The 25,303-nt window shown below is 44.6% G+C and overlaps 1 protein-coding gene across 2 annotated transcripts in view; it reads right to left on the minus strand.

Moving 5' to 3' along the window:
- The window catches only part of LOC144671386 (mitogen-activated protein kinase kinase kinase kinase 5-like), a 154,760-nt gene that overhangs the window by 104,943 nt on the left and 24,514 nt on the right, over positions 1 to 25,303 (minus strand). The window lies entirely within an intron of this gene.

Genomic DNA, 25,303 nt, shown 5'->3' on the forward strand with positions numbered 1-25,303 from the left:
GAAGAAATCTCGGTGATAAAATTTTTATTGCAGCTGGGAGGGCGATATAGAATGGTGATTTTGAAAGAGAGATAAAGGGCTGGAACAAAATGAGATGCTCAAAGGAGGAGAAAGTGCCAGAAGAGTAGGGAGTCAGTCCAAGGTGTGATCTGGTGATAAGCATCATTTAACTCCCCTAGCTGCCCTGATGGGATTTGAACTCATTTCTCCATAGCATTAGCCTATGTCTCTTAATTACCAGTTCACTAACATTACCACTGTGCTACTGTTCTGCAGGAAATCATCAATAGCTCTTGATTCACCTGGTTGGTGTTTCCAGAGTGTTCACAATCTCCATAGCAACCATTAACGTTTTGAAGAGAAATCGGAACACCCAGTAATTAACTGAAAGAACCTCGCTACAAGATTTCACATTTTTAAACAAAAACAAACTTTATTTAAAAAATTAAAGAGAGCAAGCTCTACTATGGTTTATAACTTTGTATGCTATGAATTCAGTTTTACTTTTATTTCCTCCCGCAAGAGCCCCCTTATCTTACAAAGCCTTGAAGGTTCATTCACTTCTTCGGTGATCAACCCAAAGGAATGCCACAGCCCTCTGGAATTCATTTTGATTTCTCCATAACATTCCACCTACTCTTTCATAGGGATCTTTCCATTAGCTTTTGGCTAAGCGACCCTCCAACTTTTCCTTAGAGACTTCATGACTGTAGACTCTTCAGCTCTTTGGCCTGGCTTTAGACAGACACACACTGCTTCTCTCAGTCTGCCCTCACAGCTTCAGTACAGCTGCTGATTGCTCAGCTGACTCACAGCTCCTAGCAGATGCTTTCTCTCTGCCTGTTCCATGTTGACTTTCTGCCACAAGGCTAACTGCCTTTCACTGTGGGGACCACTGCAGATTTCTTTCTCTAGCTTCAAGCTAAGCAAATCTTCCAGCTTCATTTCCCCTCACATGAACTCCAAGTCTCCAAACTGAGGTTGAGCCCCCACCTGTATTCCATGAGGTGAACGATAAAGTTAGTATTTTCTTTGCGTGACTAACATTTATCGCCTTTTGCTCTCTCGACTCAGTGAGCTGCCTTAACCAAACCAAAACTTCAACTACATTCTGTGAGGAACTCTCATAAATTAAACAAAAGAACCCGCTAACCCCTCACAGCCCATTTCTATGGCAACGTGACATGCTTTGGGGTGTCCCAGAACAGAAATGAAAACTAGTTATATTTTACCTTCAACACAACTCTTTGATTATGTGACTTGCATGAATAATTTATATCTCTAATGGATATGATTGCCCTGCATTAGAGTCAGGGTCCATCAAGAAACCCCTATGTTTACAAACAGCCTCCAGCTTTTTTACATCTGGGAACTACATAAACAATTTAAATATTTTATTGAGACAAGGGTAGACCTGCTGGCTCCATTATAAGCTTAGAGGTGGGTCATTCATTGTTCAAGTTCTTTCTCTACCAACCCTGATAAAAATAAGGTTACCTTTTAAATGTAATTAACCCAGGCTTGTTCAATTTACATTCATTTAAACGGTTGTTAACTAGGTTCTTCATCAGGTTTTCCATTTATCTTACATTTAAAACCTTAATTTGCAACCTAAAAGTTATATTTCTAAAATTAAAAAGTTATATCTCTAAAACACATGAATTATGGAATCAGATATTTGCAACAACATTTGTAAACTATTTGAAACTGAGCTTGAAATACCAAACAGAAGAAACATGCCCACATTTACTTATGATGTCACTACATTTAGCGACCAGAGAAAACTATCACAACTCATGAAATTTCCCCCAATCCTCCCCACCCACCACCCACCACCCACCCCACACTCCCAGGCACACGGCTCGGGCAATATCAGGCTAACAGCCACCAACGCCCCAGTCCTTGGGTTCTCCAGGATGTGTAGATACTTCAGGAGAAGCAGGTTCAAAGTGAAACACTCCCTCACCATATTCCTTGTTTGATCTTATAGAAACCTCCAATTGTTTGGAAGGGAATAGATTTATACCCACCATGCTACCTAGCATCCTGGTGTAATTTTGGACTTCAGTCATAAGAACATGAGAACAATAGGAGGCTATACAGCCACTTGAGTCTGTTCTGTCATTTAATAAGATCATGGGTGATCAGCATCTTAATCTCATCTACTTGCCTTGATTTCACAACCCTTAATGCCTTTGCCTAACAAAAAAATTGATCAATCTCAGTTTTTGAGGAGATTTCTACTGCCCTTTCTGCAAAGAAGTGCTTTCTGACATCAAGAATGAACGGCCTAACTCTAATTTCAAGGTTATACCCTCTCCCTTTGCCCTGGATTCACTCACCAGAGGAAATACTTTCTAACCACCCTATCAAATCCTTTAGTCATAACCTCAATTAGGGCAACCCTTAATCTTCTATACTCCAGGAAATACAAGCCTAGCCTATGCAACATAAAAACATAATTATGCAACCATATCTAAGCAGATCCCCACAACCAGGACTCAGCTGGCGATAGCCATGGGCTCACTCACCAAATGTTCATGCCATCTTCATCTTTTTCAACAACAATAAATCTTTATTTAGCACCTTTAATGTAATAAACCATTCTAAGTTGCTTCATAGGAGCATTATAGAAGTAAGTATGACACCGAACCACATAAGCTGATATTAGGTTAGACGACCAAAAGCTTGGTCAAAGAGGTAGGTTTTCAAGGAGTGTCTTAAAGGAGGAAAGTGAGGTAGGCAGACAGAGAGGTGTAGGAAAAGTATTCCAGAGCTTAGAGCTGAAGCAACTGATGACACTGCTGGTGGAGCGATTAAAATCGGCCAGGATTAGAGGAACACAGATATCTTGGAGGGCTGTGAACCTGGACAAGATTACAGAGATAGGGAGGGGTGAGGCCATGGAGAGATTTGAAATCAAGGATGAGAATTTTAAAATTAAGATGTTGCTTAACCAGGTGCCACTTTAGTTCAGCGAGCACAGAGGCGATAGGCAATGGGATTTGGTGTGAGGTGAGACGCAGGCAGCAGAGTCATGAGGGCTCATGGAGGGGAAGGTTGAATGTGGAAGACCAGTTGGAGTAGCCAAGTCTAGAGGTATTGAAGTCATGAATGAGGGTTTCAGCTGCAGGCAAGCTGAGACAGGGACAAATTCAAAGTACAGAGTTGAAAATAGGAGATCTTAATGATGGCACAAATACTAGGTCAGAAGCTCATTTTGGGGCCAAATGTGAAACCAATACAACTACAGGATACAACAACATCTGAGCAAACCCAAGACTTTAAGATTAGAAAATAGCAGCACACTCAAAATGGACAGAGTTGCAGCAGCTGGTAATCCCAGAGCCGATGCTGGAGCATGTTACGCCAGTTAGCTAATCAGTTTTCCTTTCAGAGTCTGCCCCATCACAGTGATATAGTGATTATGTTATCAGCCTAGTAATCCAGAGACCTTGAGCAATAGTCCAGGAGAATGTGAACTCAAGTCCTACTGCAGCAGTTTGAGAATTTAAGTGCAGTTGAAAGAAAATAAAAAGTAGCAACATAGATACGAAATTGGCTGAGTGACAGGAAACAAAGAGTAGTGGTTTTTCAGACTGGAGGAAGGTTTATAGTGGAGTTCCCCAGGGATCAGTGCTAGGCCCCCTGCTCTTCCTGATTGATACTAATGACTAAGGATAGAGAGCACAATTTCAAAATTTGTGGATAGTACGAAACTTGGAAGTATTGTGAACCATGAGGAGGATAGTGTAGAAGTTCAAAAGGACAGAGACAGGTTGGTGGAATGGGTGAACAAGTGGCAGATGAAATTTAATGCCGAGAAGTGTGAAGTGATTCATTTAGGTAGGAAGAACACAGAGAGACAATATAAAATAAAGGATATAATTCTAAAGGGAATGCAGGAGCAGAGAAATCTGGATGTACATGTGAATAAATCATTGAAGTTGGCAGTCAGGTTGATAAAGTGGTTAATAAAGCATTTGGCATCCTGGGCTTTATCAACAGGGATATAGAGTACAAAGCCAGGAAGTTATGTTAAACCTCAGCTGGAGTATTGTATCCAGTTCTGGGCACAACACTTTAGGAAGGATCTGAAGGCATTAGTGAGGGTACAGAAAAGATTCACAAGAATGGTTTCAGGGATGAGGAACTTGAGTTATGGAGAAAGATTGGAGAAGTTGTGACTGTTCTCCTTGGAGAAGAGATGGTTGAGTTGAGATTTGATAGAGGTGTTCAAAATCATGAGGGGTTTGGACAGAGTGGATAGGGAGAAACTGTTCCCATTGGTGGAAGGACTGAAAACTAGAGGGCACAGATTTAAGATAAATGGCAAAAGAAACAATGGTGACAAGAAGGAAAACTTTTTCATGCAGCGAGTAGTTAAGGGCTGGCGTGCACTACCTGAGAATGTGGTGGAGGCTGATTCAATATCCCTTTCAAAAGGAAATTGGATTGTTATCTGAAAAAGAAAAATTTTGCTAAGGAGAAAGGTAGGGTTGTGGCACTAAGTGAATTGAGGGCCAGCACAGACATGACAGGATGAATGGCCTCCTGTGCTGCACCATTCTAAGATTCTAAATTGATAGACTGTCCAGGTGAACCATGGGCAGTCTATATGAGGCAAATGGCATCAATCATTGGCCATTACAAATACTTTGATTAAATCAAATCAATGTTGGCTATTTGGGGAGAATTCAGTGTGTGTTCTGCACCCCATTAAAAATATAATTAAGCATAATTAGCTATTGGCTTGGGGAACTAGGTGCTTCAGTGTCACTGTTAATTCATTCATGGGATGTAGGGGATTGGTCCTCCTGGTAGTGAAATAGTTGCTGAGTGACAGGGTTACATGTGTGTACTGATTATTTTTCAGGATAGAATCATAGGTTCATGGAATCTTACAGCACAGGAAGAGGCCATTTGCCCATCGTGCTGGTGTTGGCTCTTTGCAAGAGTTGTTCCATCGAGCCCCACACCAGCTTTCTCCTCACAATCCTGTTTATTTGTCCTCTTCAAGTACATGCCCTATTGTCTTTTGAAATTTCCTATGGAATTTGCTTCAACTAGTGCATTCCATACCTTAATTATCCTCTTGTTGAAAACATTTCTCCTAATTTTCCCTGTGGTTCCTTTGCCAATTATTTTAAACCAATGTTGTCTGGTTACTGACCCACTTGTCAGAGGAAACAGTATTTCCTGACTTGCCCTCTCAAAACCACACATAATTTTGAACATCTCTATTAGTTCTTCCCTTAACCTTCTCTGCACTAAAGAGAACAACCCCAGGTTCGTCAATCTTTGCACATAACTGAAATCCGTCATCCCAAGAATCATCCTGGTAAACCTCCTTTGTACACTCTCCAAGCCCTGACATCCTTCTGAAAGTCCAGTGCAGAGAACTGTACATGAAACTCCAACCTGGGCCCAACCAGTGATTTGTAAAGATTTAGAATGATTTCCTTGTTTTTATATTCTATGTCCCTATTTACAAGTGCAAGTATCCAATATGATTTCTTAACTGCCTCATGAAATTGAACTGCCACCTTCAAAGATGTTTGAATGTGTACACCCAGGTGCCTATGTTCTTGTGCCCCTATCAAAATATTGGTGTCTCACTTCACACTTACCCCCATTAAATTGAATCTACCATATGTCTATCTATTTCACCACTCTATGCTGTCACTGTTTATTACATTGCCAAGGTTTGTATCATCTTCTAACTTCAAAGTTGTATGCCCTGTACCCAAATCCAGATCATTTATATGTAACAAGCAGAGCAATGCCCCTGACGGTCTGGGGTCCCCACTTCATACTTCTCTCCAGCCAGAAAGTACGATTTCATTGTGTCCTTTGACATGAACACCACCACCTAGGTTTACTTGCTGCTGTGTGTGACACTTGTGAAAGGGCAGAGCACCAAAGATAGTACGTGTTGGTGGTCAGTGAGATAAACAAAAGTCTCCTTTATTGAGTGCTGTCACACTCTGTGGGCAGCCTGTTTCAGCAGCCGAAGAGCTAGTCCATCATGGAACTTAAGAAACAGGAGCATGAGTAAGCTTTACAGCCTCTCGATCTTTCCCTGACATTCAATAAGACCATCGCTAACCTACAAATCAACTCCACTTTCCTGCTCTATCCTCATATTTCTTGGTTCCCTTAGTGTACAAAAATTTATCAACCCCAGTTTTGAATATATACAGCAACTGAGTAAACACAGCTCCACATTCTAACCATTCTCTGGAGAAAGAAGTTTCTCCCGAATTCCTTATTGAATTCCTCATTGACTATCTTATATTTATGTTCACTAGTTCTGGACTCTGTGTCTACCCTGTCAAACCATTCCATAATTAGGTCACTGCTCTACCTTATTTTTTCTAGATAAAAGAGTGCAATCCTATCCAGTCTTTCCTGATAATGATAACTTCAGTTCTGGTGTCATTCAGGTAAATCTTTTTCGCACCTTATCCAGTGCCTCTTCATTGCTTGTGTATGGAGATTAAAACTGTTCAAGACTTCAAGAGAGGTCATAGAGTAATAGTCCCAGATCTTCCAATTCCAACAGCAGTGAAAGCTGAGATACTGTTGGGGGTGAGGGAGGAGGGTGCAGGGGGAGGGTGAGGATGTTGCATTGCCATCGCAAGTTCAGGGGAGCCGATTTGTGCTAGGACCAGAAACTCAGAAATTCCACAGAAATGACTCCAGGGAGCCCTTGCTGATGGTTCCTCCCAGGACTTGTAAACACGTAAACTTGGGCATTTTGCCTTAAACTTAACCTGACTTTTACACTGATTTACTTAGAGCTGTTCCTAGCAGGTGTAACAGCAGCGCAGCTCTAAGTAAATCATGTGGAGTGTCAAATAAGCACTCCAGCCCGACAATATTTTTAAAAATTCATTCATGGGATGTGGGTGTCGCTGGCTAGGCCAGCATTTGTTGCCCACCCCTAATTGCCATTGAGAAGGTGGTGGTGAGCTGCCTTCTTCAACCGCTGCAGTCCATGGTGTAGATACACCCACAGTGCTGTTATTGAGGGAGTTCCAGGATTTTGACCCAGCGACAGTAAAGGAGCGGCGATATCATTCCAAGTCAGGATGGTGAGTGACTTGGAGGGGAACATGTTCCCATGCATCTGCTGCCCATGTCCTTCTAGGTGATAGAGGTCACAGGTTTGGAAGGTGCTGTCGAAGGAGACTTGGTGAGTCACTGCAATGCATCTTGTAGATGGTGCACACTGCTGCCACTGTGTGTCGGTGGTGGAGGGAGTGAATGTTTAAGGTGGTGGATGGAGTGCCAATCAAGCAGACTGCTTTGTCCTGGATGGTGTTGGGCATCTTGAGTATTGTGGGAGCTGCAATCAACTAGGAAAGTGGAGAGTATTCCATTATAATCCTGACTTGTGCCTTGTAGGTGGTGGACAGGCTTTGGAGAGTCAGGAGGTGAGATACTTTCTACAGAATTCCCAGCCACTGACCTGCTTTTGTAGCCACAGTATTTATATGGATGGTCCAGTTCAGTTTCTGGTCAATGGTAAGCATGATACTGCACAGCCCCTGCTAACACAGCTCACCCCCAGTCCCGACACTGCTAACCCCTCAACACTGCTTGCGGCCTTCCTGACACTGCCCACCCCCTCAATGTAGATCACCCCCTCCCCTGCACTGCCTGACAATGGTCACCCATCCCCCCTGCACATCCTTGACGCAGCTCACTTCTCCCCCAACGCTGCTCACAACCCTCCTGACACTGCTCATCCCAACCAACACTGCTCACCCCACTCTCCCTCTCCTGGCTGACTTCCAGAATCCCTGGCCCTTCAGTCCGACCAATGTCGGAACAGAGTCGGCAGCATTGGGTGTGAGGGAGGTGGGGGATAGCAATCTCAGGAGGCAGGGTGAGCAGTCATAGGAGAGGGGTGCACAGTGTCAGAAGGGGGTGTGAACAGTGTACAGGAGGAGTTAAGCTGTGTTGGGAGGAGTGTGAACTCTATCACCAGGGGTGAGCTATGTCAGGGGCGTGAGTGGGGGGGCGAGCATTGTTGGGGTACAGGGGGCTGAGCATTGTCAGGGGGTGCCGGGGGAGGGGGTGGGGGGGGTGGTGGGTGGGGGGCCGGGTGAACTCTGTCGGGGAGTTGAGCATTATTGGGTCTGCAGGAGGGTGAGCATTGTTGTGGGTGCAGGGTGGGCGGTGAGCTGTGTCGGGGGCTGGGGGTGGTGAACAATGTTGGGAGTAAACTCTGCAAGTCAGTGAACTGAAAACAGACCTTAAGTGGCTCCTTAGACAGTACTTTGCAAACCTATGACCACTACCATCTAGAAGGACAAGGGCAGCAGATGCATGGGAACCCTAACGCCTGGAAGTCCCCCTCCAAGCCACTCACCACCCTGATTTGGAAATATATCGCCATTCCTTCACTGTCTCTGGGTCAAAATCCTGGAACTCCCTCACTAACAGCACTGTGGGTGTACCTACACCACATGGACTGCAGCGGTTCAAGAAGGCAGCTCACCACCACCTTCTCAAGGGCAATTAGGGATGGGCAATAAATGCCGGCCTAGCCAGCGACGCCCACATCCCATGAATGAATTTTTAAAAGTTCATGACGAAAATGAGGGCATGACTTTGCTGTAGTTACACTTCACCACTGGGCTTCCCAAATCTGCCAACTTGTCCCAACTCATCACTGGATCCAAGCCTGAGCCAGAACAGAAAGATCTTTAAAAAAGTAAAAGGGCAGCTTTAAGCGTAGCTAGTGGCGTGTGCTCCCACTCCACTGCTGATCGGAAGATTTGGACCATAGAGTCATTACGGCACAGAAGGAGGCCAATTGTGCCCATCAAGTTCATGCTGGTTTGTCATGGGGCAATCCAGTCAGTGCCATTCCCCTGTTCTATCTGCATTACCCTGCAAGTTTATTTGTTTCAAGCGCCCGTCCAATTCCCTTTTGAAATTAATGATTGCCTTCACTTCCACCACCCTCATGAGCAGCAAGTTCCAGGTCATTACCACGCATTGCGTGAAAAAGTTCTCCCTCAAATCCCCTTGCATCTCTTGCCCATCACCTTAAATCTGTGTCCCCTAGACCGTGTACCATCAGCTAATGGGAACAGTTTTTCCTTGTCTGCTTATCCAAACCTCTCCAGCCTAACATTGTAGCTAAAAGGTTTCATCCCAGGAGCCATTTTGGCTAATCTCCTCTACACCCTCTCAAGGAACCTTCTTGAAGTGTGGTGACCAGAACAGGCCGCAATGCTCGAGTCGTGGGTCTAACCAGTAAGCACAGCTTTAAAAAGGCTCAGCATACCTTTCCTGCTTTTGTATGTATTACTTCTATTTATGAAGCCCAAGATCCCAAAAGTTTAATTGCTAACTGCACTCTCAATATGGCCTGCCATCTTCAAACGTCTATGCATATATGCCCGCAGGTCCCACTGTTGCTGCGCAATCTTCAGAACTGTGCCATTAAGTCTATATTGCCTTTCCCTATCTCTTCTGACAGAATGGATCAGCTCACACTTCTCTGCATTAAATTCCATCTGCACTTGTCTGTCCATTCCACTAGCACACCTATGTCCTGTTGCAATTGATTAGTATCATCCTCACTGTTTGCTACTCCTTCAGGTTCGCTATCATTGGCAAACTTTGAAATTTTTCTCTGTAACCCAAAATTGAAGTCATTTATTTGTAGCAAAAAAAGAACAGTGGTCTAACCAATGTTCTATACAAGTTTAAAATAACTTCCTGCATTTCAATTCTATCCAACTAGAAATGAACTCCAATGCTTTCTTCACATTTTTATGGCTCCTTTTAATGATTGTGAATCCCTACCCCCAGATCACTTTGTTCCACTACTCCATTTAGACTCTTATTTTCTAAAGAGTATGTGGCCTCCTTAATCTTTCTACCAAAATGCTGCACCTCAAACTTATCTACATTGAAATTCATTTGCCACTTATTTTGCAGGTTTATTAATGTCTTCCTGCATTTTGCCTCCATCTTCCTGAGTATTATTGGCTCTCCGATTGTATTACATGCAAATTTTGAAATTGCGCTTCCGATTACCAACTCCAGATCTTTTATGTAAATGCTGAACAAGAGATGATCCATCTCGGCCTCCACTGGAGGTCCCCAGCTTCACAGAATCCAGTCGTCAGCCAATTCAATTCACTCCGCGTGATATCAAGAAACGCATGGAGGTACTGGATACTACAAAGGCTATGGGCCCTGACAATATTCCAGCAATAGTACTGAAGACTTGTGCTCCAGAACTTGCTGCACCCCTAGCCAAGCTGTTCCAGTACAGCTACAACATTGGCATCTATCTGGCAATGTGGAAAATTTCCCAGGTATGTCCTGTACACAAAAAGCAGGACAAATGCAACCTGACCAGTTACCACCCCGTCAATCTATTCTCCATCATCAGTAAAATGATGGAAGGGGTTATCAACAGTGCTATCAAGCGGCACTTGCTTAGCAATAACCTGTTCACTGATGCTCAGTTTGTGTTTCGCCAAGGCCACTCAACTCCTGATCTCATTACAGACTTGATTCAATCATGGACAAAGGAGCTGAACTCCACAGGTGAGGTGAGAGTGACTGCCCTTGACATCAAGGCCGCATTTGACTGAGTGTGGCATCAAGGAGCCCTTGTAAAACTGGGGTCAATGGGAATCATGGGGAAAACTCAGCACTGGTTGGAGTCATACCTAGCACAAAAGAAGATGGTTGTGGTTGTTGGAGATCAATCATTTCAGTTGCAAGACGTCACTACAGGAGTTTCTCAGGGTAGTATCATATGCCCAACCATCTTCAGCTGCTTCATCAATGACCTTCCTTCCATCATAAGGTCAGAAATGGGGATCTTCCCTGATGATTGCACAATGTTCAGCACCATTCGTGACTTCTCAGATACTGAAGTAGTCCATGTCCAAATGCAGCAAGGCCTGGACAATATCCAGGCTTGGGCAGACAAGTGGCAAGTAACATTTGTGCCACACAAGTGCTAAGTAATGACTGTCTCCAAGAGAGGATCTAACCATCGCCCTTGACATTCAGTGGCATTACCATCGCTGAAACCCCACTCTCAACATCCTGGGGTTACCATTGATCAGAAATTGAACTGGACCACACATATAAATACTGTGGCTACAAGAGCAGGTCAGAGGCTAGGAATCCTGCAGCAAGTAACTCACCTCCTGATTCCCAAACGCCTGTCTAACATCTACAAGGCACAAGTCAGGATTGTGATCGAATACGCTCCACTTGCCTGGTGAGTGCAGCTCCAACAACACTCAAGAAGCTTCCAGGATAACCATCCAGGACAAAGCAGCCCACTTGATTGGCATCCCATCCACAAACATTCACTCCCTCCACCACTGATACACAGTGTCAGCAGTGTGTACCATCTATAAGATGCACTGCAGGAACTCACCAAGCCTCCTTAGACAGCACCCTCCAAACCCACGACCACTACCACCTAGAAAAACAAAGGCAGCAGACAGATGGGAACATGGGAACACCACCATCTGGAAATTTCCCTCCAAGTCACTCACCATCCTGACTTGGAAATAGATAGCCATTCCTTCACTGTCACCGGGTCAAAACCCTGGAACTCCTTCCCTAACAGCCTCCACCACATGGAGTGCAGCAGTTCAAGAAGGCAGCTCACCACCACCTTCTCAAGGGAAATTAGGGACAGGCAATAATTGCTGGCCCAGCCAGCGATGCCCACATCCCATGAATAAAATAAACCATTAGTGACCCCAACATTGATTCCTGTGGAACACCCTTTCCCACCTTCTGCCATCTACCTTTAACCCCCTACTCTCTGTGTTCTATTTTGCAGCCAGTTTACTATCATTCTGCTACTTGTCCGCTGACTCCACATGCTCTAAGCTTGTTCATGAGTTTACTTATCAAAGACCTTTTGAAACTCTTAAGGGAAATGTGATAGAGTAATATACTTATCCACTCTTTCAGTGGACAAATCATATTAACACCAACGCACCCATTTTAAAAGGTGGGGCAGAGTAAAAAGTGGCCATGAAACTTTCAACTATGAAGATGGTCATAAAAACCCAACTGGTTCACCAGTGTCCATGTAGAGAAAGAAATGTGACATACTTACCCTGTCTGACCTATTTGTGACTTCAATATTATGCTTAGCTGCCCTCTGAAGTGGTTACTCAGTTGTATCAAACTGGATTACAGAGGACCAAGAAGGCAGCATTCAGGGCAACAAGGGACAGTCAATAAATGTCAGCCTTGCTAGAATGCTCACTCCCGAGAATGTAAGTGAATTCTCCTGAAGGCAATGAGCCCTCCAGAGGTGCTGCCTTCTAGGAGGTTGGATAACCTCTGGTGCCGAGACCCTGATGCTATCAACTGACTCAATATAGACCAGGAGTCAACCCTGGGATCTTCCTGGTTAGTGTGACTCAGTACCACACTAGATGTCCCATTTCCCCATCAAGGAAGAGGGCGGGGAGGCAATATTTCTATTTGAAAGGAAAAGATACAGATATAAGCCACTTTACGGGATGGTGCCATCGATAACACTGCTGCAGCAACTCCTTCCTGTGAGTACGTGAGAAGTCGCTTGCTCTCGTTTTGGCAACTCTGGCCCTTTAAGAACCAGAACATTGAAGCTCTTGTCACTTCAGAAAGTGTGAAACAGCTCTCAGTAGCACTACCTTATTCAGTAATAATCACCACTACAACAACAGCTCGCATTTATATAGCACCTTCAAAGTAGCAAAACACCCCAAGGCGCAGTGTCATCAAACAGAATTTGAAAGTAAGCCACTTAAAGAGATATCTAGACATAAGCTTGGTCAAGGAGGTAGGTTTTAAGAAACACCTTAAAAGGAGGAGATCCTAAATGTAGTGATGTGGAGAGGTTTGGGGAAGGAATTTCAGAGTTTAGGGCCCAGGCAGCTGAAGGTTTGGCCACCAAATGGTGGAGCGATAAAAATCACAAATGCACATGAGGCCAGAATCAGAGGGACCCAGAGACTTCAGAATGTTGTAGAGATCGTGGAGATTATAGAAAATGGGAGGGTAATGTGAGCCATGGACAGTGAGTATCAGCAGGTTATTCAACTGGGGAAAGCATCACAGTTGAGCCCAATCCTGTCTTCACCCATGGCCCATTTCAAGAGAGAGGCCACTGGATAGCAGTCAGGAGTAGGAGCCTTGGCAAAAAATTCCATTCTCCCTAATTCAGAGGAGCTGGGGCAGCTCAAGCACTGTCCAGTCACCCTAACTAGCATCTGCAACTCCCAGCCCCAGAACTTCTACCAACAGGAAGAACAGTAGCTGTAACATCATGAGAACACCAGTCTCTCCAAGTTCACCAACAAATTACATGTCATCATGATTTGGCCATATATCACCATTACTTTATCAGCACTGAGTCAATATCCAGCCTTACCCTATCCTGGGAGCACCATCAACAGTCATACATCAAAAAGAACCTTCTCAAAGAAACTAGGGATAGATAATAAGTGTAGCCAAGACAGATTCCTCCATTCTCTATCCCAATTCGTTTGGTACTCTATGGACTTCTGAACTCAACATTGAGTTCAACAATTTCAGATCATAACCTATTTTTTTGATGGCAGCTGTTGATAAGAAATCTACTTTTTCCATTTACTTCCTCTGGACATATCTTTTCATAGAATCATAGAATGTTTACAGCACAGAAGAAGGCCATTCAGCCCGTTGTGCCTGCGCTGGCTTTTGGCAACAGCAATTCAGCTATTCCTACAAGCTCCCCTTTTCCCCGTAGCCCTGAAATGTTTTTCTCTTCAGATAATTATCCAATTTGCTTTCAGATCCTAACCCACTCGCTATGTAAAAGAAGTTTTCCTCATGTCGTCTTTGATTATTTTGCCAATCATCTTTTTCCCATTGGTTGAGGAGTCTAAGACTAGGGGGCACAGCATCAAAATTAGAACTAGACCTTTCAAGAGTGAAATGACAAAACACTTCTATACATTAAGGATGGTAGCAGTATGGAACTCTCTTCTGTAAATGACAGGCAGTATGATAACAGAAGTCCCATGCTTTTGTCTCGTTACTTGTCCCATTACTCCCCCATTGTGCCTTGCACCATCATCCCTTTTCTCTTATTTAATCTCTCCTGTCTTCTACCCTATCACAGGCCTTCCCTTTTGTTTTGCCCTCACCATGCCCCTTTTGTTTTGCCCTCACCATGCCCCTTTTTCCTGCCTCTGTAACCTTTTGCTTAATACCTGTTACATCTCTAACTTTTCGCGTTGACCTGAAACATTAACTGCTTTTCTCTCTCTGTAGATACTGGCATACCTGCTGACCATTTGCAGCATTTTCCATTTTTATTCCACCCCATTCCCCCTTGGCGGTGACCTAACCCAATCAGCAACAGCCTCATCATAAGAATGCTGGCAAGCACAATGGAAACACTGTTTAGCCATAAGCCAACACTTCCAGTGTAGTACTGAGGGAGCACTACACTGACAGTGGTGCTGGTTTTCAGACCAGATGTTAACTCAAGACTATGTCTGCCCTCAGGCAGACGTAAAAGGTCCCACATCACTATTTCAAAGAAGAGTAGGGGAGATCTCCCTGGTGTACTGACCAATATTTATCCCCTAACCAGTATTGTAGTCATTATCAGGTTGCCATTTGTGGGCACTTCCTGTGGACAAATTGGCTGCAGTGTTTCCTATATTATTACAGTGACTACACTTCAAAAAGGTATTTCATTGGATGTAAAGCGCTTTGGGAAGTCCTGAGGCACTGAAAAGCTCTTAGAAATCTGACTCTTTCTTATTTTTCATTTCCTTTCACAGTTTGGGGGGATTTTATGAATCCTGCAAGAGGGGGAAAAGTGGAGTGTGGGGTGACTGAATTAGGTGGGAGCCGAAATTTCCATTTCCCGACGGCGGGTTGAGGTGCAGAAGTTAAGTCAGCGGAGCATCGGGCCTCACACCGTCACATGACAGGTGTAATATATGTCCTTGTTAATTACATCCTACCAGCACACAAGAATCTCATGGCATCCGGTTCCCGTTTGTTTAAAGGTGGCATGCAACAGTCAACTTTGTGCAGTCAGGTCTGAGGTCAGCTGCTTTCCTTGTTGAACTCTGCGACACAAGGAAGGGGAGCAGGAAAATGGCAGCTTGCATGGAGGCTTTGGATCAGCAAGGGTGAATCAATGGTGGTGGGGGTGGCAGGTATGGAGTGGGGTCAGGGGCATGGAGGAGTGATGCCAGGGCCTGGCATCCTGAGTGTGGTGGAGGGAGGGGTCGTGGGAACCGTCAGCCAAGGTAAGAAAATGAGGTGCCTAAAGGGCGGTGTGCTGTCCAAATGTGTGTCCATCTCAGGGTGTTGGCTGGCAGAATCCTTAAGGGCTTTGAGTCCACCTACAACATTTCAATTATCCCTGCTGAGAGTGATCTCAGACAACTTCCTTTACAATGAATAGAAGGGAGGGCCAGGTGAATCTGCACATTCAGCCATTCCCCCACAGAGTGGTGAGTACAACACTGGACACTAACACGAACATTTAATAAACAATGAATGCAAAAACACAACATTGCTTCTTCCACAATAAAGGAAATGTCCCTAACTTCCCTGTAACCATCAATGCATGTAAATCATGAGGCGTGCCACTATATTTAGCTTTCTGACTAAGTCAGTTTCAACAAATAACGATGATGTACATGAAGTGAAACCAACGTAATGTGAAATATTTACAAGTGAAACTTAAACCTGAATAACACCCGTGCCACCTGTGTGCTCCCAATATGTCTTATGTTAATGTCAATGGAGTTGGGCAGAAAAAGTGTGGCCATGATGAAGAGCCTCCCTGTTTGTCTGGGTGGCTCTTTTATAGCCCACCTGTACCCGCAGCATTGTCAGCCGACGGTGGGTTTCACCACTGAAAAACTTCCCCTGCCGGGTGATCACACATGTCTCCCGTCCACGCCACCAGCAGTTTAAATTTTAATTGTATTCGCATGGGAACCAGCAAAAAGCAAGAGGGCGGAAGTGCCGCTTCATGTTCTGCTGTCGGGAATGGTGCCCTTTGTGTGCAATTTGTCCTATCATTGACATCACCCAAAAACAAGAAGAGTTAATATTTGTACTAAGTTTGGAAAATCCCTTATGCAATATACCCAATTTCAGAATCGGTAACCCCCACAACGCCAGAGCAATCAAGGCAACTCAGGGGTTCGTCCAAATTCAACACCATAAAATGCAGGATGGAAAGGTACCAGTGTAGCCCTATTCCTTACATGGTTTGGGTTCTCAATGAAATACTTAAATTATGAAATTTATATGTACTTCAGTGTCAGTAATGTAGGAATGGTGTATTGGTTTGCAATTATAATATAATTTAATTCAACATTATACTTCCTTTAATAGCACATCCACTACTTCCCTGTTACCTGTTGAATTTGTTTGTCTTTTTTTAACTACACATTTATAACATGTTTTCACGATTTTAACCTGATTATTTAGTTTGTATATGAACTTTTAGATTAAGTCACACTGCAACATCCCCTCAAACCCACCGTAGAATCTCTTTTCACAGACTTTGTATGGTATATAGAGAAAGAAAGGCTGTGTGAAAGCTGGGACCTTTGTGGGCCGTTTATCTCTGTGTGACAAGCTGTGCAGCATCATGATGTCCCATAAATCCTAGCTCAGTAACTCACTGCACATTGACATCAGGAGCCGAGCTTACAATGAAATTAGCTGGTAAAGTCTCACTCTATCCTCAGGAGCTGCTGTAAGGCTCAGTCTTAAGCCTCTTAGAGTACTGTGCCCAGGTTTGAACACCTCATACAATGGGAAATCTTGAGGCTTTGGAAAGGATGAAGAAGGCCACAAGATTGATTCACAGTTTAAACCACTTTAGTTACCCTGACAACTAGTCCCAACAAGCTGAGTTTCTATATTTTAGAAAAGCGTGGGGTTAAAGGTGATTTGATTGAGTCATGGAGTAATTACTTACATCAAAAAGCCTTTCAGTCCATTGAATCCATTGATGTTTATAAGATGATAAAGGATGAGACTCTGTTTACATGGCTGAATTATTTCAACTGGAAAGATTTAGATAGGACCAGGAATAATGCTTACAAGTTATGGAAGGGCAATTAGGTGTTGGGCTGCTCTTTTTCCAGGCTGCCAGCTTGTGTAGTGAACACTAATTCACGTAATGCCTTCAAGTGTGAGCTGGACCTACTTCGAATTGGGTTGGAGATTACCTGTAGTATACCTGGATTTCCAAAAGGCATTTGATAAGGTGCTGCACAAAAGGTTAATAGGCAAGATAAGGGCTCACGGAGTTAGGGGTGATATATTAGCATGGATAGGGGATTGGTTAATGGATAGAAAACAGAGAGTGGGCATAAACAAGGCTTTTTCAAGTTGGCAAGTAGTGAATATTGGAGTGCCGCAAGGATCATTGCTCTTAGATGAAGAGACAGATTGTAATGTATCTACATTTGCTGATGATACCAAATTAGGTGGAAAGGTAAGCTGTGGGGAGGACACAGAGAGGCTGCGAAGAGATATAGACAGGTTAAGTGAGTGGACAATAAGATGGCAGATGGAGTATAATACCGGGAAGTGTGAAGTTATTCGCTTTGGTCATAATAAAAAAATGCAGATTTTTCTTTTAAAGCCGGGAAACTTGTAAGTGTTGATGTTCAAAGAGACTTGGGTGTCCTTGTACAAAGAATGCAGAAAATTAGCAGGTGCAGCAAGCAATTAGGAAGGCAAATGGCATGTTGGCCTTTATTTCAAGGCAATAGGAGTGCAAGATTAAAGAGGGGTTGCTGCAGTTGTACAGGGCAAGGCCGCATCTGGAGTACTGTGTGCAGTATTGATGTTTAAATTTAAGAACGGATATACTTGCATTGGAGGCTGTATAGTGGACATTCACTAAATTGGTCCCTGAGATGAGGGGTTGTCCTATAATGAGATCCTGAGTAAATTGGGCTCATATTCTCTGGAGCTTAGAAGGATGAGAGGCGATCTCATTGAAACCTACAAAATTCTGAGGGGGTTTGATAGGGTGGATGCTGAGAGATTGTTTCCGCTGGCTGGGGAATCTAAAACATGGGGGCACAGTCTCAGGATAAGAGAACAATCGTTTAGGACTGAGAGGAGGAGAAATTACTTCATTCAAAGGAATGTGAACCTTTGAAATTCTCTACCCCATAAGGTTGGACCTCCAGGTTGAGGTGAGTTGGGTGGGGCAAGGGCTGCACTGCAGTTGGGTGATCACCTGGGAAGTCCCTGCCTGTGCCTGCTGTGAATCAGACAGTGTGATGTACCCACCAGATTGTGATCCCAAGGCTACTCTAAAGATAGGTCCCACTGGGGTGTGTGTCTCTGCACTGGGGGAGGGTGTGGGTGTGCGCTGTGATGGGTCTTCAATGAAGGTGCCTTCAGATTCTTCTTCAGAGGTATCTTCAGCGCTTGATTGGAGGCCCTAGGTCATGGACTCCATTGGCTGTTTCCCTGATGTGCCTGTCAAAGAAAGGAGAGATAATTAGTGCACGGCAGTGGCCTGTGAAACAGGACACATCACTCGCAGCATGGCTGTCTGATGGATGTTGCACTGCTGGACCCTCACTCGGTAGAGCACCGCTGACCTCACCGTCAGCACAGGAATGGCCCAGATCTTCAACGGCCAGCTGGATGACTCTATTTTCAAAATTTGTGAGGACCTTGATTTCAGGCGTCCATGCGCCAGTCTGTGACCTCTCTTTTGTTGTGTGCCAGCTTGTCAGGTGTGTATCTCTGTGCTTGTGGAGGGTGTGGCTGAGTGCTATGATGGGTCTTCAATGAGGATTTCAGCAGATTCTTCTCCTGTGGTGTCTTCAGGGCTTGAATCTAAGACCTGGGTCGTGGACTCCCTTGGCTATTTCCCAGATGTGCCTGCGAAAGCAAGGAGAAATAATTAGTGCATGGCCGTGGCCTGTGAAACAAGACACATCACACACAGTGTGGTTGTCTGAAGATGTTGCACTGCTGGATCTTCATGTGGTTGAGCACCACTGACCACAACATCAGAACCGGAACTGTCCAGATCTTCACCGGCCAGCTGGATGACTCTATTTTCAAAGTCCATGAGGACCTTGATTTCAGGCATTCCTCCACCAGTCTGAGACCTCTCCCTTTTGTTGTGTGTCAGCTTGTCCTGCATGAATAGAGATGGAAAGAGTGTAAGCAGGATGCCTGCCAGGCCAGTTGACAAGTATGCCTGGCATATGTGGGTGGTGAGTGATCACATTGATGGGATGAGGACAAGGAAGGTGTGTGTGAGAGAGTGAATGGTGATGTCCCTTGAACTGGCAGTGAGTGAGATCCCTGTGGATGTGTGATGGGTTTGTGAATGTGTAAGTTGAGAGTGATGAGAAGAGTTATTTACCCTGGCAGAATGGAGGAAATCATTCATCCTCTTTCAGCACTGGGTGACTGTCCTGTTTTGCAGGGCATTGGCTCTGCCCACTGCTGCCACTGCCTCCCGTGCCGGATTGGCGACCTTGCTTAACGGCCTTCGCCCAGAGCGGGGACAGAGGACACCATGGCGGGCCTCCACGGCGTCCAAAAGGCATTCCAAGGATGTCATTGAATTGGGGGCTGCAGACTTCTTGCCTTTTAGGATCACGTCTTCTGTGTGCAGCAGTCCTGGGCTGGAAGCACTGAGGGGTGAGTGCGCGGCTGTACTTTAAATATGGCGCCCAGCATGAGGAAGTAGCAAGGTGATGGCATGGTGGGCAAATCAGTGGCCACCCGCCAGCGAGACGCTGTGTTTCCCAGGAATGCATGATTAATGAGGCGGGATTGAGACGATACAGGATGAAAAGCTGCCATTGCAGCCGGGCAGGTAAAAGGCTCTTTTCCTGCCCGCTACCGTGCTTAGTGCAAACCTGGGACAATTCTGCTCACAATCTTAAAAAGAAAACCAGGTATTTGGGTTTTTGGGACTTGGGGGGGTCTGAAATTTACAAGCAATTTATTTTGACCACTGACTGATTTCCATAATTGCGCCAGCAGCTACAATGACCGGGTGCACACAGATATTACTTGAACTTTAATTAAAGGAGAGAGGCTGGATTAGCATCTATGCCTCACAACCCGCATGCACCAGACTCCAGTCTGCTCATGGACAATGACATGGGTGATCATCTTGATGTTCAATTTTATTAAGTCTTGCATTAAATCTATGAATTCCTACCTTCAGGTGTTAGAAACAATGAACATAATTAACAAAACAAACTGGGTGAGGTACAGAGAATGCAGAACAAGCTTTTGGTTCTGCACTCATCCAGCCCAAACCTGACTCATCTCATCCCCTCCTCTACCAAACTCCCTGCATCCTGGCCTACATTAACTTGCGTTCACAAAGAAGATTTTCTTGTACTTCTCCCATCTCTCATTCTTCCCATGAACCTTATAGGAAGCCCTCACTTTTTTAGGTATAAACAGGGATTAGTGCCTGAGAAAAGGCCGCTCTGAGCACCAGACCTCACGCACTCATTAAGCGACCATCCTCCCTCCAATGCTGACAGCTGATGTCCCTCCAATGCATCACAGCTGATGCAAAAGGAGTTCCTCCACCTCACTGTCAGCCCCCCCCCCCCCCCCCCCCCCCCCTCCTAGCCCCTCCGGAGGTGCAGTGACTGCAGCCTGCTGCACTTGCAAAGCCTCAGGCTGGGCTGCAGCCCACCGCAGGCCTCTGCCCACATGTGGCGGATGTACACAGAGAAAGTAGGCCTGTAAGCTGCCATAGCAACCAGGAAGCAGCCTGACCACATGAAAGCTGCACTGTTTCTCACATGCAGAATTCATTAGCATTGCTTTCTTATACAGCAAGTTTTATCTCAATGGGTGGAGACCTCAACCATTCTCTGCTGATCAAACTGCAAATATATGTCATGTAATCATTTCTTCTTTCAAAAGATTTTCCTTGTGCTTTAACCTAGGACACTGGCCTTTCACCAATGGGATCTAGAATTGTAGAATTTACAGTACAGAAGGAAGCCATTCGGCCAATTGTACCTTTGCCTCTTCAACTGGAGATGTAATCACATTTCCCTGTCCAAACGCAGTCCAGTCTATACTGAGTGGGCAGAGGTTTCCTACCAGTGCCCATAATTGCATGGAGTAGCCCAGAATTGCATGGAGTAGTCCAGGTATATCTGTACCTGTGCCTCGAACAGATGGACTCATTATTCTATCTTGCGTTTTGTGCCCTCTACCCTCTGGCTGTACCCCTCAGACTCCGTTGATGCTCTAGTGTACTGCACTGATGGTTTCAGTGCCAACCCTCTCAGATCCTTCTCCTATTCCATGTCCTGTGATCTGGAGCCATTTGGAACTGATCATGCTTGTAATTTGTCAGGATCCCAGCATGCCCTCGGGCACTGAGATGCAGAGGGAGGATTACTAGAAATATGGTCAGTGCTCCATCTGCGATTTCTGTTCCACGATATCATGCAGTAATTACCAAACATATGAACATAGGAAATTGGAGCAGGTGTAGGCCATTTGGACCCTCGAGCCTGCTTCACCATTCAGTAAGATCATGGCTGATCTAATCCTGCCTGCCTCCCATGACCCTTGACTCCCTTGTAGATCATTTCAATTTTTTCTTTGCTGCAATGAGCCTTTGGTTTAGTTGTCTCTCTCTGTGTGTTAGAAGATGCAGGGTTTGAAACCCACTTCAGACAATCCAACTTTCCTTTAAAATCCAATGGATTACTCGTGGCTGGTGGGTTGTGGGAGTCCATAAAACACTCCTGTCTTACAGGACTAATTACCCTATCAGCTGCTGTAGACGTGGAAGACGTATTCACACTGCGGCCTGTCAGACTGTTAATTGCAATATTCTTAGAGGGATGAGAATAAAGATACAAAAACAATACATTTGTCATGCTTTCAGACAGTAATCAGTCCACAATTTTTTCTACTGCTTACACTATCCTCCAAGGGGGAAAGCCTCTTTCTTTTGTTCTCATATTTATCTCGTGTCATCCCCCAATTTCCTCCGTCCCCTCCCATTCTTTAGAAATGATGGGCGTGAATTTCTGCTGTCAAGACCAGTGAAAGAGCATGAAATCCTTTTAAAGACGACTGGTATGCCACGAGTAGCAACAGTAACTTGCAGTTATACAGCAGCAAATGCAGAGATGGGGAATCAGAGTCAGCTGGATCAGATTGAACTGGATCAGAACGAACCGGATCAGAATGAACTGGATTTTCGACTTGGAAATACATCGTCGTTCCTTCACTGCCACTGGGTCAAAATCCTGGAAATCCTGCCCCAACAGGACTGTGGGCGTACCTACACCAGATGAACTGCAGTAGTTCAAGGCGGCAGCTCACCACCACCTTCTCAGTGGCAATTTGGGGCAACAAATGCTGACCTTGCCAGCAACGCTAAGATCCCATGAACGAATTTAACAAATGAAAGGCCTAGATCAGAATGAACTGGATCAGAAAGAGTTGGTTTACAATTTCCTGGGAATCCCCAATTAGAGGAATGACTGTCAATGATTAATGTCGCTGGTACATCAGATTCCTGGCACTATCCTCCCCCTAGTGTTGGCACTTCAACCAGGCTGAGGAATGCACAGCCTTCTTATTCAAGGGATATTTATATTTTTATGAAGGGATTTGCTTCATTCCAATATATCTTCTTGTTCTGTCAGATTATCACAAGAACGATGGGTTGTGATCAGAAGTGATAGTGTTAGTGTCTCTCTCCTCAAGGTCCTGAGGCAAACTCGCAAGGAGCAGAGTAAATGTCTTTGCAGTTGCTGAAACTGGTTTCCTTGTCTCTAAGACTTTCAATTGCACACTCCATCACAAAACACAGGATTCCTCTGGGGTTTTTTTTGATAAATTCTGGTGCACAATTTACGAATAATCTTATCTCACTGTTACCCAGCTCCTGGGGCAGGGTTTCCTGGAAGTGATTTCTACCTTTCAGTGCACCATCACATGCAAATTGAACAAAGCTGTGAAACAAAGCTCATAAGAAACCACTTCAAAACACAGCCAAATTATTGCTCTGAAGAATAATCACAGCGACAGGATTTCAAGGCTGATCATGGGAATTGAGTGTCAGGGAGATGGAATGAGAGATAGTGAGGGAGAGACAGAGAGAGACAGATACATAGAGATACACAGACGTAGAGAGAGTCATGCAGGCTTAGAAAGAGAGACACACAAGACATCCAGAGAGAGATACATAAAGACACATAGAGGTACACAGACACAGAGGGAAAGACACACACAGACAGAGACATAGAGAGAGATACACAAAGATATACACAGTGGGATACAAAGAGACATACAGACAGAAATGCAGACAGAGAGACATAGAAAGAGAGACACACAGGGAGAGAGAGACACACAAGCACAGACTGTGAAAAGAGCCCAAGTAGTACCAGAGGCACAGATGCTATGAGAGATGCACATATATTTATGTATGCAGCAACATGCAGGCAGAGACCGAGAGAAAGAGACAAGCAGTGACTGAGATACTGAGACACAAAGAGACACAGTGACAAACAGACAGGAACAGAGAGGGAGACACACATGTACAACACCTTGCATTTATATAACGCCTTTGATGTAGTGAAATGTCCCACGGTGCTACACACACACACAATGAGAGTATCAGAGGTACAGAGACCAAGAGATAGAGAGTAAAATAAAGGAACAGAAAGGAAGTGATAGACTGATGAAAAAAGAAAGAAAACGGAGATAGAAAGCGAGATGGAGATTGTGATAACAATAGTGATAGGGACATAAATCGAGAAAAAATCAAATGGAGACAGAACCAGACAGTAGTTCACACAGCGAGTAGTTAGGGTTTGGAACGCACTGCCTGGAAGTGCGGTGGAGGCAGATTCAATTAAGGCATTCAACAGGACATTGGATGATTATTTGAATAAAAACAATGTGCAGGGTTACAGGGGAAAGGCAGGAGATTGGCTCTAAGTTAAAACGCTCAGAGAGCCAGTGCAGACATGATGGGCCGAATGGCATCCTACACCATAACAATTCTGTGATTCTGTGAAGTAGAACTCAAGTAGAAGACTCCAAGTCAATTGGTGTTATATGGAATTACCTGCTCGCTGCAGGATCAGAGATAGGGACACTGCAACATGCCTCAGATCCTCAGGGTTCAGTTCTTTCCTCATTACTGCCCACCTACCGTAACTGGATGAGGAAGTCAGGTAAGGACAGGTTTGGGTTGGGCTGTGATGCTTCACGTGGTAAAACAGCCTTTTGATACTGTCTTGGCTTAAGAACTAAGAACCCCAGTTTGGCTGAGAGACTGGGTGTGACTGGTATCTGTGGAAGTCGTACCACAGTGAGAGTGACAGACCCAGCGACGAAGTTGAAAATAACCCTGACAAATATTTTAAAAGTGTTTGCATTCAGGTCAAATTCTGTGGGAACAATCAATAAAAAATCTTTAGAAATGTCTGTGATGGAGATAAATGAGGATCACTGTGACTGAGTGTTAGCCTGATTGTACCTCACACACTGATTGATCAGATCCTACATGGTGCCATCATAACCCACACACGGTGCTATCTTAACCCCACACGTGGTGAGATTGTCACCCCCACGCAGTGCCATCATATCCCACATGCTATCTGACCATATCACATAGACAGTCTAATCGTGCACCAACACAGTTTGATCACTCTGCAGATTAATTTGTGGGTCAACCTGGAAAACTGCCCATCGCCAATATCCACCTAAATTAAATATTTGAAATTTGTGAACAGGAGAGCAAAGAGTTAGGTTGACATCTATTAACAGCAACTTGTATTTAGATAGCACCTTTTAATGTGTTAAAATGTCCCAGGACACTTCCCTGGAGTTTAAACAACAACATTTGACACCGAGCTACATAAGGAGATATTAGGAGAGATGAACCAAAAGCTTGGTCAAAGATACAGGTTTTAAAGAGCATCTTAAAGGAAGGGAGATAGAGAGAGAGACAGAGATGTGGAGAGGTTTAGGGAGGAAGTTCCAAATTTAAGCCCAAGCAGCTGAAGGCAGGGCCACCAATGGCAGAGCGATTAAACTCAGGGACGTGCAAGAGACCAGAATTGCAAGAGTGCAGATATCTTGGAGGGTTGAAGCAGGTTATAGAGATAGGGAGGAATAAGGCCATGGAGGTGTTTGAAAATAAGGATGAGAACTTTAAAATTGAAGTGTTGCTGAACCAGGAGACAAAATAGCTCAATGAGCATTGGGTGATGGGTGAATG

Source organism: Cetorhinus maximus, chromosome 32 (assembly GCF_964194155.1).
Source record: "Cetorhinus maximus chromosome 32, sCetMax3.hap1.1, whole genome shotgun sequence".
NCBI classification, from domain to species: domain Eukaryota; kingdom Metazoa; phylum Chordata; class Chondrichthyes; order Lamniformes; family Cetorhinidae; genus Cetorhinus; species Cetorhinus maximus.